This window comes from Eriocheir sinensis, chromosome 49 (assembly GCF_024679095.1).
Source record: "Eriocheir sinensis breed Jianghai 21 chromosome 49, ASM2467909v1, whole genome shotgun sequence".
Taxonomy (NCBI): domain Eukaryota; kingdom Metazoa; phylum Arthropoda; class Malacostraca; order Decapoda; family Varunidae; genus Eriocheir; species Eriocheir sinensis.
The window spans coordinates 11,140,968-11,153,467 of NC_066557.1; the positions used below are offsets into that span (position 1 = coordinate 11,140,968).

Sequence of the window (12,500 nt, forward strand, 5' to 3'; positions counted from 1 at the left end):
GTGTGTTTCTCTTATGTGTTGTGTGTTTCTCTTATGTGTTGTGTGTTTCTCTTATGTGTTGTGTGTTCCTCTTATGTGTTGCGTGTTTCTCTTATGTGTTGTGTGTTTCTCTTATGTGTTGCGTGTTTCTCTTATGTGTTGTGTGTTTCTCTTATGTGTTGCGTGTTTCTCTTATGTGTTGCGTGTTTCTGTTATGTGTTGCGTGTTTCTCTTATGTGTTGTGTGTTTCTGTTATGTGTTGTGTGTTTCTGTTATGTGTTGTGTGTTTCTGTTATGTGTTGTGTGTTTCTGTTATGTGTTGTGTGTTTCTGTTATGTGTTGTGTGTTTCTCTTATGTGTTGTGTGTTTCTGTTATGTGTTGTGTGTTTCTGTTATGTGTTGCGTGTTTCTCTTATGTGTTGTGTGTTTCTCTTATGTGTTGTGTGTTTCTCTTATGTGTTGTGTGTTTCTCTTATGTGTTGCGTGAGTCTATAATGACCATAAGGTAACGTAAAATAATGTAAAATAATGCTTTATGGAACGAAATATTAAAAAAAACATAACACGTAAAATAACGGCCATAAAATAACTTAGAATAATATAAAATGATGCTTTAGGGAAGGAAATATGTAAAAAAAACTCAAAACACTATACCAAACGAATCAAATAAATAAAACTAACGAATAAAACCAGCAATATAATCAAAAGCAATATAAAACAACGCTAAATCTTTCGAAATCAATAATGAAAGTTAAAAAACCCGTAAAAACAACCGAAAATCACCGTTAAAATATCCCGCCAAATCCTTCACGAGCCTCAGTTTCCTCTTGACAGTGAGGGGGAGTGTGCGCGCGCGTCTCGGTTTCACGTGATTTCTTGATTATTTGACTTTATTTATTTTATTTGGAGTTGTGAAAGTGTTTTATTTATCGGGGAGGATGTGAGGCGTCTTTGGCTACCTGGGAGAGGAGAGACAGGTGAGAAATTAAGGTGATTTTGGGGGATTAGGAGGAAAAAGGTGATATTAGGCTATTAATGTTTTTTTTTTTGTATTAATTGTTTTGTTATTAATTTGTTATCATTATCTACTCTGTCTTTCTTTCTTCTTTTTTTTTCTTGTTTTGTTTTCTTATTGTTTTCTTCTCCTTTTTTTTCCTTGTTTTTCTTCTTCCCTTTCTTCTTTTTCTTTTCGTTTTCTTCTTTTTGTTTTTCTTCTCCTTTTTCTTCTTCTTCTTCCTCTTCTTCTTCTTCTTCGTCTTCTTCTTCGTCTTCTTCTTCTTCTTTTTCTTTTTCTTCTCCTTTTTCTTCTTCTTCGTCTTCTTCTTCTTCTTCGTCTTCTTCTTTTTTTTTTGCTAGGCATTTCTTTTTTCTTATTTTTTTCTTATATTTTCTTATTCTTGTTTTCTGCTTCCTTTTTTTTTTATACTTCATTATCTTTTTCTTATTTTCTTTTCTTATTTTTGTTTTCACAGTCTTTTTTTTTCTTCTCATTTTTATTTTATTTTATTGATGTTTTCTTTTCCCTCTTATTTTTCTTCTTATTCTTTTTTTACTGCATCTTTATTTTCTTGTTTTCCTTTGTTATTCTTGTTTTTCTCTTATTTTTCTTATTTTCTTTTTAACTTCTTGTTCTTTTTCTTTTTCCTGTTCTTGTTCTTCTCGTTCTTTGTTATAATTTGAAGATAGAAGAATATAGACTATTTGGTTATTTATTTAACTATATTTTCCATTGTCTCTATTTCCACATTTCTTATTAATTCCATCTTTATTCCTATTCCTCCCTCCTTCCTTCCTTCATTCATTCATTCATTCATTCATTCATTCATTCATTCATTCATTCATATCCATTTCGTATTTCTTTATATTCTCTCTATCTATAATTTCTCTCTCTCTCTCTCTCTCTCTCTCTCTCTCTCTCTCTCTCTCTCTCTCTCTCTCTCTCTCTCACACACACACACACACACACACACACACACACACACACACACACACATTCCCTCCCATAAATTTACCATAAAACCAACATAAGTTTTTTTTTGTCATAGCAAAAAAAAATACATATACATCTATTGAGAGAGAGAGAGAGAGAGAGAGAGAGAGAGAGTGTGTGTGTGTGTATGATAACTTACTCTATTTCTATTATTTTCATTATTATTCATCCATCCTTTTGAAGCCCTTTTTCTTAGTCTGCCTTAAATATTACCGTTTTCTCAGTTACATTTTCGTTTTCTTCGGTAAATTTTAAAAGGGTAACTCATTTTATATTAAGGGAATTTCTTTTTATTTATTTATATTTCACTTAAGCAAGATTAAGAAGTGAATAGGTGCACAGATAATGAAGAATGAATTAGGTCACCATACTCTCTCTCTCTCTCTCTCTCTCTCTCTCTCTCTCTCTCTCTCTCTCTCTCTCTCTCTCTCTCTCTCTCTCTCTCTCTCTCTCCACATATAGTAAAAAAAAAAAAAAAAAATAACCTCAGAATTTAATATAGAACAGAAAAGAAAAAAAACACAATTAACTTTTTATTTGTATGTTAAATTTTCATGTCATTTATACGCATCGAAATATATTTATAATTTACTAAAGAAGAAAAACAACTATCTATCTATATCTATCTATCTATCTATCTGCATTAATTCTTCTGGTAATCTATATAACGAATTGTCCTTCTAAACTATTGCTTCATGATTTACTAAAGAAGGAAACGACAAAAGAAACACATATATCATTTTATACATTTATATTGTTAGTTGTTTAAATAATTCTTGAATATTAAAAAAAACTAACAAAATAAGTGTATAGATAAATATTAGTGATTTTGGTCTTATTTATATTCCTCTTTTATTATTATTATTATTATTATTATTATTATTATTATTATTATTATTATTATTATTATTAGTAGTAGTAGTAGTAGTAGTAGTATTTTTTTTAGGGAATCATGAAGCAATTTTTAGGAGAACAATTAACTATATAAATAACTTAAAGAATTAACGTGGCAATACTTAGATAAATAATTGTATGTATTTCTTTTTCTGTTCTTTAGTAAATTCAGAAGCAATTTACCGTTTTATCACTACGTTAAGAGAGAGAGGCCCATCCGTTTCTCTTTACATTAACTAGACGAATGGGTCATAAACACGCTCTCAGGGGTCAAAAAGTGGACTCTTAATACGTGTTTTCTGCCCTTACTGACAGAGAGAGAGAGAGAGAGAGAGATTTTTTACATAGATTTTCAGACCACACAGATTATTTTTCTTCCTCCTTTTCCTTCTCCTTCTCCTCCTCTTCCTCTTTTTTCCTCTTATTTTCCTTCTCTTTTTCTTTTCTGTATTTATTTTATTTGTGTTTTCTTTTGTTTATTAAAATTGCTAGTCTTCCTATTCCTACTATTCTTTCTTCTTCTTCTTCTTCTTCTTCTTCTTCTTCTTTCTTATGTTTCTTCCTCTTCTTTTCGTAGATTAAAATTATTACTCATCCTATCTTTAACTCTATTCCTCCTCCTCCTCCTCCTCCTCCTCCTCCTCCTCCTCCTCCTCTTCCTTCTCCTCCTCCTCCTCCTCCTCCTCCTCCTCCTCCGTTTTTTCTCTTCCTCTTCTTTTATTATTTATGTTTTTTTGTTTATCTAAATTACTACTCTTACAATCTTTAGCCATATTCCTCCTCCTCCTCCTCCTCCTCCTCCTTCTCCTCCTCCTCCTCCTCCTCCTCCTCCTCCTCCAAATAAATCACCCTATATCCGTCAGTTAATTTATCAGTCTGCCTTTTGCTCCTCCTCCTCTTCCTCTTCTCCTTTGCCTCTTCTTCCTCTCCTCCTCCTCCTCTTCCTCCTCCTCCTCCTCCCCCTTGATCTTCTTTTACCTTATATTTTTTTTTTATCTCATCCTCTCCTTACTCGCTTTCTTCTTCTTCTTCTTCTTCTTCTTCTTCTTCTTCTTCTTCTTCTTTTTCTTCTTCTTCTTTCTTCTTTTTCTCCTCCGCTTCTCATATAGTACTGAGAGAGAGAGAGAGAGAGAGAGAGAGAGAGAGAGAAAGAGGAAGGCCAGTTAACATAAGACTTCCCCACAGATAAATAAAATAAGTAATAATAAAAACAAATAAATGAAAAAATAAATTAACGAAATGACTAATAGCTTAATAAATGTAAAGGCTAATTAGTGAGATCAGGTGAGCCGAGCAATTAACACACACACACACACACACACACACACACACACAGATACACACACACCTGTTTATTGAGGTGTGTGTGTGTGTGTGTGTGTGTGTGTGTGTGTGTGTAAATTTGGCCATGCTTAGCTCTTCTATTCCCCCTCCCCACACACACACACACAAACATAATCACACACATAGCTACACACATTATAACGATGGGAGAGAGCGTATAGAAGGAAAATAAGATAGAGAAGGGAGAGAGAAAGAGAGAGACAAGAAACAAACAAAAACAAACAAACAGATAAATAAATAAACAAATAAAGTAAACACCATTTCGTCGAAGGGTCTAACACGTCAAAACATGTCTGCAGGATATGTCGTGGGTACCCCCCCCCTTCTACTACCCCCCCTCCCCTTCCTCTTCCCTTCCCTTCCCTTCCTTCTCTTCCCTTCCCTTCCTGAGCTGAGGCTGAAGATGTGTCCCTGGAGAAGAAGGAAGAGGAGGAGGAGGAGGAGGAGGAGGAGGAGGAGGAGGAGGAGGCGAAAGGAAGATCAGAGGAAAAGGATGCTGAGAAGGGAGTACATCCAGAGAGAGAGAGAGAGAGAGAGAGAGAGAGTGTAGAATGAGAGAAAAAATGGAAAGAAGGAATGAAAAGAAGAGAAGAGAGAGAGGTGCCAATACTGTAAACGTGTCCACCATGCAAGAGTGACAAGGGGTGGGGGAGGGAGGGAGAGAGAGAGAGAGAGAGGGAGGAAGGGAGGGAGGGAGAGTATAGGGAACATCTCTCAAAATCGTCTCTCTCTCTCTCTCTCTCTCTCTCTCTCTCTCTCTCTCTCTCTCTCTCTCTCTCTCTCTCTCTCTCTCTCTCTCTCTCTCTCTCTCTCTCTCTCTCTCTCTCTCTCTCTCTCTCTCTCTCTCTCTCTCTCTCTCTCTCTCTCTCTCTCTCTCTCTCTCTCCTTATCTCCCTTTCTCTCCCCTTTGTATCTTCTTTTCATTCTTATCTTTCATTTCATTCTTCTTCTTCTTCTTCTTCTTCTTCTTCTTATTATTATTATTATTACTATTATTATTATTATTATTATTATTATTCTCTCTTTTCTCCCTTCTTCTTCTTCTTCTTTTTCTTCTTCTTCTTCTTCTTCTTCTTCTTCTTCTTCCTCTTCTTCTTCTTCATCTCCCTCCTCCTCCTCCTCCTCATCCTCCTTCTCCTCCTTCTAGCTTAACTTTTTTTTAAGATTTTGTGTGCGAAAATTCTCTCCATCTCACGAGGTACTTAGAGAGAGAGAGAGAGAGAGAGAGAGGACGAAGGAATGAAAAAGTTACCAAATGAAGAAGAAGAAGAAAAGACACAGAAGAGAGAGAGAGAGAGAATATAAAATTTCTACCCCGATGCATTATGGGATGGAAAATGTTGTAATGAAGAAGGAAAGGAAGGAAGGAAGGAAGGGATGGAAGAGAAGAAGAAGAGGAGAGAAGGAGGATGAAGAGTTAAAAAAGGAAGGATAGCGTGAGAGGAAGGGAGGAAGAAGGAAAAAAAGAAGGAAGGAAGGAAGGAAGAGAAGGGAAGAGGGAAGAAAGGATGGGATGAAAGTGAAGAAATAAAGAAAAAAAGAAAGAAAGGAAGGAAGGAAGAAGGGAAGGAAGAAAGGAAGGAAGGAGATAAAAAAAAGTTACTAAGAAAAGGGAAATAGAAAATAAACAGAGAACGGAAGGAAGGAATGAAGGAAGGGCTGAATGAATGGAGGAAAGAAGATAGGAAGGAGGGAAGAAAGGAAGGAAAGAAGGAAGGAAGGAATGAAGAAAGGAAGGAAGGGAAAAACGAATGTATGAATGAAGGAAAGAAGAAAGGAATGAGGGAAGGAAGGAAGGAAGGAAGGAAAGAAGGAAAGAAGTAATGGATGAAGAAAAAAGAAAAAGGAAAGAAGAAAGGAAGGAATTAATTAAAGGAAGAAGAGAAGAAGAAGAAAAAAAACACCACTAACATTTTGGCCGAGATGACACAGCGGCCGGGGAAAAAATTGCCCGTTAATGGGAAAAAAGTGAGGCGTGGGAATATTAGTTTTTGTTGTTGTTGTTATCATCATCATCATCATCATTATTTTCCCTTCCACACGTCTCGACAAGTTTGGGGTGGTGGTAGTAATAGTAGTAGTAGTAGTAGTAGGAGGAGGAGGAGGAGAAGGAGGAGGAGGAGGAGGAGGAGGAGGAGGAGGAGGAGGAGGAACAGGAGGAGTAGTAGTAGTAATAGTAGTAGTAGTAGTAGTAGTAGTAGTAGTAGTAGTAGTAGTAGTAGTAGTAGTAGTAATAATAATAATAACAACAATAACAACAACAAGGGCAGGTGTGTCCAGGTAATTAGAGTGTCCATTATTACCTGTCAAGTCTGATGGAAGAGTGCACCCCTTCCCTCCCCTTCCCTCCCCTTCCCTCCCCTCCCCTCCCTTTCCCATCACTTTCCTTCCTTCCATTTGCCTTCATTTCCCTTCTCTTCCATTTCCTGCACTTCTCTTCCCTTCCCTTCCCTCCCCTTCCTTCCCCTCCCCTCCCCTTCCCTCCCCTTCCCATCACTTTCCTTCCTTCCATTTGCCTTCATTTCCCTTCTTTTCCATTTCCTGCACTTCTCTTCCCTTCCCTTCCCTTCCCTCTCCTTCCCTCCCCTTCCCTTCCCTTCTCTTTCCTTTATTTCCTTACCCTTCCATTTCCTTCCCTTCCTTTCACTCCCTGTCATCTTCCCATTTCCTTTCTTCCCTTCTCCTGTTCCTCCCTTTTCTCTCTCTTTCTCTCCCTCCCCTTTCCTTTCTCTCCTCCATTCCTCTTGTTTCCCTCCTTTATCCATTTCTTTCCTTCTTATTTCCCTTCTTTTTCCTCTTTCCTCCTCTTCCTTTCCCCTCTTCTCTATCTCATTGCCTCACTTGCTTCCTCTCTTTCCTCCTCCTCCTCCTCCTCCTCCTCCTCCTCCTCCTCCTCTTTCCCTCCATCTCTTACATATGTTAAAATTTTGAAAGGTACTTGCTCTTCCTTCCTTCCCTCCTTCCTCCTCTCCCTTCCTCCCCTTCCTCCCCATCTTCCTCCCCTCCCGAACTTACTAATTCCATCCTCTTTCCTCCCTCCTTTCCTCCATCTTCTCTCCCTTCTTCCTTCTTCCCTCCGTCTTTCCTTCCTTTCTTTTCCTCTTTCCCCCTCCCTTTCCTCCATCTCCATCTTCTCCTCTTCCTCCCCTCTTCCTTCTTCCCTTCTTCTTCCCTTCCCTGACGTTTTTTTAATCCTTTTCCTTTTCTCCTTCCTTCTTCGCCTCCTCCCTTTCTTCCCTTCTTCTTCCCCTTTCTTTCTCTTTATTTCCTCTTCTTCTTCCTTCATTCTTCCATATATTCCTTTTTTTTTCCTTTCCTCTCCTTCCTCTTTCCTTCTCTTTCTCTTTTTTTTTTTCTTTCCTCTTCTTTTTTCATCTGTCCCTATCTTTATCTTTTTCTCTCTCCTCTTAATTGTCTTCTTTTCTCTTGCAAGCTTTCTTTACTATCTTTTACCATATATCTTTCTATTTCTATCTATCTATCTATCTATCTATCTATCTATCTATTCATCTATCAATCTGTATATATATTTATCTGTCTGTCTGTATATATATCTACCCATCTGTCTGTCTATCTATCAATCTATCCATTTACCTATCTGTTTATCTATCTATCTATCTGAAACACACACACACACTAACAAACAAACACACAAACAAACACACTCATAAATAGAGGTGTGTTTTATTTGTACTCAGGTGAGCCTTGGACAGGTGAGCCGCTCCCCATTAATATACACAGGTGAGGTGGTGACGTTCCTTGTACCTGTGTCCACCTGTCTGGCCTGTGTACCTGTTGCCTGTCTGTCTGTCTGTGGTTTGTTGTTGTTCTTTTTTGCATTTTCTGGGGTGGATATGTTTTTGTTTTGCTGTTGTTTTTTTGTTTTATTTTGTTCAGCTGTTTGTCTTTGTGTGTCAGTGTTTATCTATCTATCTAGCTGTTTCTCTATCTATCTATCTATCTATCTCTACTTTTCTTTATCCATTCTCATAACTCACTGATTTTTTTTGTTTTCGTATTTCTCCCTATCTTCTTTTTTTGTTGCTCATTATATTCTCTCTCATTCTGTGTTTTTTTTTATTTCTACATATTTTTTTTTTAGTTTTCCATGTTTTTTTCGACTTGTTTTATCACCCTGTTTTTTTTTTGTTTTTGTTTTTTTATCTTGTCCTTGATCGTGTGTGTCTTTATGTTAGTTTTTATCTCTGTTTGTCTGTTAGTTTTCTTTATACATTTATTTTCTTCTGATATTCTTCTAATCTTCTTTCTCTCTTTTTACTCTCTTGTTTCTTCGTCTATATCTTTATTATCTTATTCTTTCGCATTTTCTTTTGTGTTTATTTATTTTTTTAAGGTGATTATTTTTTTACCTACCTTTCGTCTGTGTTTCTTATCTATTATTCTTTGTTTTTTGTTTATTTCCTACATTTTTTTAAGTTTTCCGTGTTTTTTTTTTACCTTGTTTTATCATCTTTTTTTATCCTTTATCTTGTGTGTCTTTATGTCAGTTTTTATCTGTGTTTGTCTGTTAGTTTTTTTTTATCTATTTATTTTCTTCTTATCTTCTTCTAATCTTCTTTCTCTCTTTTTACTCTCATGTTTCTTTGTCTATCTCTTTATCACATTCTTTCGCATTTTCTTTTGTGTTTATTTATTTTTTTAAGCTGATTATTTTTTTTACCTACCTTTCGTCTGTGTTTCTTATCTATTATTCTTTGTTTTTGTTTATTTTCTACATTTTTTTAAAGTTTTCCGTGTTTTTTTTACCTTGTTTTATCATCTTTTTTTTTATCCTTTATCTTGTGTGTTTTTATGTTAGTTTTTATCTCTGTTTGTCTGTTAGTTTTTTTTATCCATTTATTTTCTTCTTATCTTCTTCTAATCTTCTTTCTCTCTTTTTACTCTCATGTTTCATTGTCTATCTGTTTATCACCTTATTCTGTAGTTATTCTATTTTGTATTTATATTTTTTATCTGATTCTTATTTTACCTACCTTTCGCCTTTCTTTCTTTATTTATCTCGTTATTCTTCTTTCATTATTTCTCTTCTCTTCTCTTCTTTTTCTTCCTTTCTTCACATCATACAAGACAGAGTATTGAAAAATCATACCTAACCTAACACACACACACACACACACACACCTCCACCCCCCCCACCCAGATCCCCCTCCACTCCCCCCCCTTCCACTCCCCCCCCCTCCCCCCCCCCCAGGGTAGTAATAACCCTGCCATGTCTTGTATCTTTCCTATTTATTGGTATACACATTTAACGGTTCAGTATAGTGGGTTATTTAGGTGCAGCCACTCTGTCTGCATGTCTGCATGTCTGTCTGTCTGTCTGTCTTTATTACGTGTTTGTCTGTGTTGTATTGTGATGTGTGTGTGTGTGTGTGTGTGTGTGTGTGTGTGTGTGTTTTTCCTTGTTTGTTTGTTTATGTTGTTTTAGGGAGGAGGAGGAGGAGTTGTGTGTTTTTATCCACTCTGTCTGTCTGTCTGTCCGTATTGTATGTGGTGTGTGTTTTGTGTTTATCCTGTTTGTTTGTTTGTTTATATTTGATAGGGGGAGGAGGAGGACGAGGAGGAGGAATACAGTACCAGCTATATATATAACGCACCCTAAAAGGAGGAAGAAGAGGAGGAGGAGGAAGAAGAAGAGGAGGATAAATACAGAAATACACATGTAACAATTTAATAGTACACACACACACACACACACACACACACACACACACACACACACACACACACACACACTAATACAAAACACACATACACATACACACATTATTTTTAATTGTATATATATTTTTCACCCTCTTTTTTAAATCACTATAATAATAATAATAATAATAATAATAATAATAATAATAATAATAATAATATGTATAATGCACAACACAATACTATCATCATCACTATTATTATTATTATTATTATTATTATTATTATTATTATTATTATTATTATGATCACTTACTTAATAAATGTTGATAGATTTGTTTTTTGTTTTTTTCTTTGTTTATCTGTTTATTTGTTTGTTTGTTTGTTTGTCTGTGTTTTAAGGGATACATTTATTTTTATTTTCCGTGATATTTTCTATTTTTTTCATATTATAATTTTTTAGATCATTTATTTTTCCTTTCAATGTTTTTTTTTTTCATTTTGTCAATCACTGTTTATCCCTTTTTTTGTCATTAATTACAAGTTTTCTATCATTTCACATTTATCATCATTCCTTTATTTATTTTTTATTGTTTTTTTTTAGCACATTTCCGAAAACTTTCTTCGTGTGGGTTTTCATTATTTGTCAAGTTTCATATTTTTTTACAACAAAGGAAACAGCTCAAGGGCTTTCATATCTCTGTGTTTATTTTCACCATGTTTCTTCTTTCCTATATTTTCCTCAATTTTTTCTAACGTCTATCTATATTTTCATTACTTTTTTCTCTAACTTGCCTGTGTTTATTTTCACCATGTTTCTTCTTTCCTATATTTTCCTCAATTTTTTCTAACGTCTATCTATATTTTCATTACTTTTTTCTCTAACTTGCCTGTGTTTATTTTCATCATGTTCTTCTTTCCTATATTTTTATCATTTTTTTCTAACGTCTATCTTTATTTTCATTACTTTTTTTTTCTCTAACTTGCCTGTGTTTATTTTCATCATGTTTGTTCTTTCCTATATTTTTATCACATTTTCTAACGTCCATCTTTATTTTCATTACTTTTTTTCTCTAATTTGCCTGTGTTTATTTTCATCACTTTCTGTAAAACGTCTGTGCTTATCTTCATCACTTTTGGTAATTTGTCTGTGCTTATTTTCATCACTTTTGGTAACATGTTTTCATCGCTTTCTTCTCTAACTTATCTGTGTTTATTTTCATCTCTATATTTACTTCATTTCCACCACGTTTTCCCACCACCATCACCAAACGTTTCTAATCACCAACAGTAGTGTATACATATTTATTTGCCCTTACGAGACGTTTTCCTTCTTTACTTTCATAACTTTCCCACCATCAACATACTCTTCTAATCATCAACAGTATATATTTGCCCTTAAAACCACTATTCTCCTTTATTTTCACCAATGTTCACCAAACGTTTCTAATCACCAACAGTAGTATATATATTTGCCCTTACACCCTCGAACCTACATATCAATCCAACGTTCGTCTTATGCGCCTACAAACAGTATATTCACAAACTTATTCTCCTTTATATAATTGCTTATTAATACTAGTGATAACAACGTGATGTGTATATATATAACTGTACATATATAACTTTGTGTACGTGTGTGTGTGTGTGTGACTGTCTGTGTGTATTTCTTCGTGTGTGTGTGTAACTGTGTACGTCTTCATGTGTGTGTATTTGTGTGTGTATGTGTATGTAGGACTATTTTGTGTACGTGTTTTCTGTGTGTGTAGAGTACTTGTGTGCACGGATATCTCTGCGTACATGGAGACGTGTGTATGTATGGTTTTGTGTACGTATTATTCGTGTGTACATGTATTGGTCTATATATACATACATAACCGTGTGTACAAATGTGTGTGTGTGTGTGTGTGTGTGTGTGTGTGTGTGTGTGTGTGTGTGTGTGTTACTGCCTACATAATAACAACACAGTATACATATGTGTGTGTACGTATAGCTTTGTGTACGTAAAGCTTTGTGTACGTATCGTCGTGTGTACGTATAAGTCGTGTGTACGTCAACTATCACTAATCTTAAACCTCTATTTTTGCAGGTATGTGGATCTTGATTACAGGTGTGAGAAGAGAAAGTGGCTCCTCTTCTCTTCCTCTTCTCTCCTCTTCTTCTCTTCCTCCTCCTCTACCTCTTCTTTTCCTCCTCTTTATTTTTTCTCCTCTCTAATTCCTCCTCTTTTTAGTTTTTTTTTTTTTCAAGACACTATTTATCTCCTCTGCATTCTTCTTCTTTTCTCCTTCTCTCTTCCTCTTCTCTTCCTCCTCCTCTTCCTCTTCTTCTCCTCCTCTTTCATTTTTTTCCTTTTCACTAATCTTTCCTTTTTTTAGTTATCTCATTTGTTCCAAGCCACAATTTTTCTACTCTTTATTCTTCTTCTCTCTCTCTCTCTCTCTCTCTCTCTCTCTCTCTCTCTCTCTCTCTCTCTCTCTCTCTCTCTCTCTCTCTCTCTCTCTCTCTCTCTCTCTCTCCTCTTCTCTTCTCTCTCTTCTCCCTCCCTATTAAATTTACACGACATTTTTTTTCTCCTCTTTAGCTTATTATTTTTCATCCGACTCTTCTCTTTTCTTCCTCTTCTCTTCTC

At 35.4% G+C, this 12,500-nt stretch overlaps 1 protein-coding gene across 1 annotated transcript in view; it reads left to right on the top strand.

The window, feature by feature from the left end:
* Positions 1–836: 836 nt before the first annotated feature.
* Positions 837–12,500, top strand: part of LOC126981914 (uncharacterized) — a 101,740-nt gene continuing 90,076 nt past the window's right edge. Inside the window, exon 1 of the mRNA XM_050833575.1 lies at positions 837–956. The gene's annotated coding sequence lies outside the window, so the exon portion shown is untranslated. The remainder of the gene's footprint in view (positions 957–12,500) is intronic.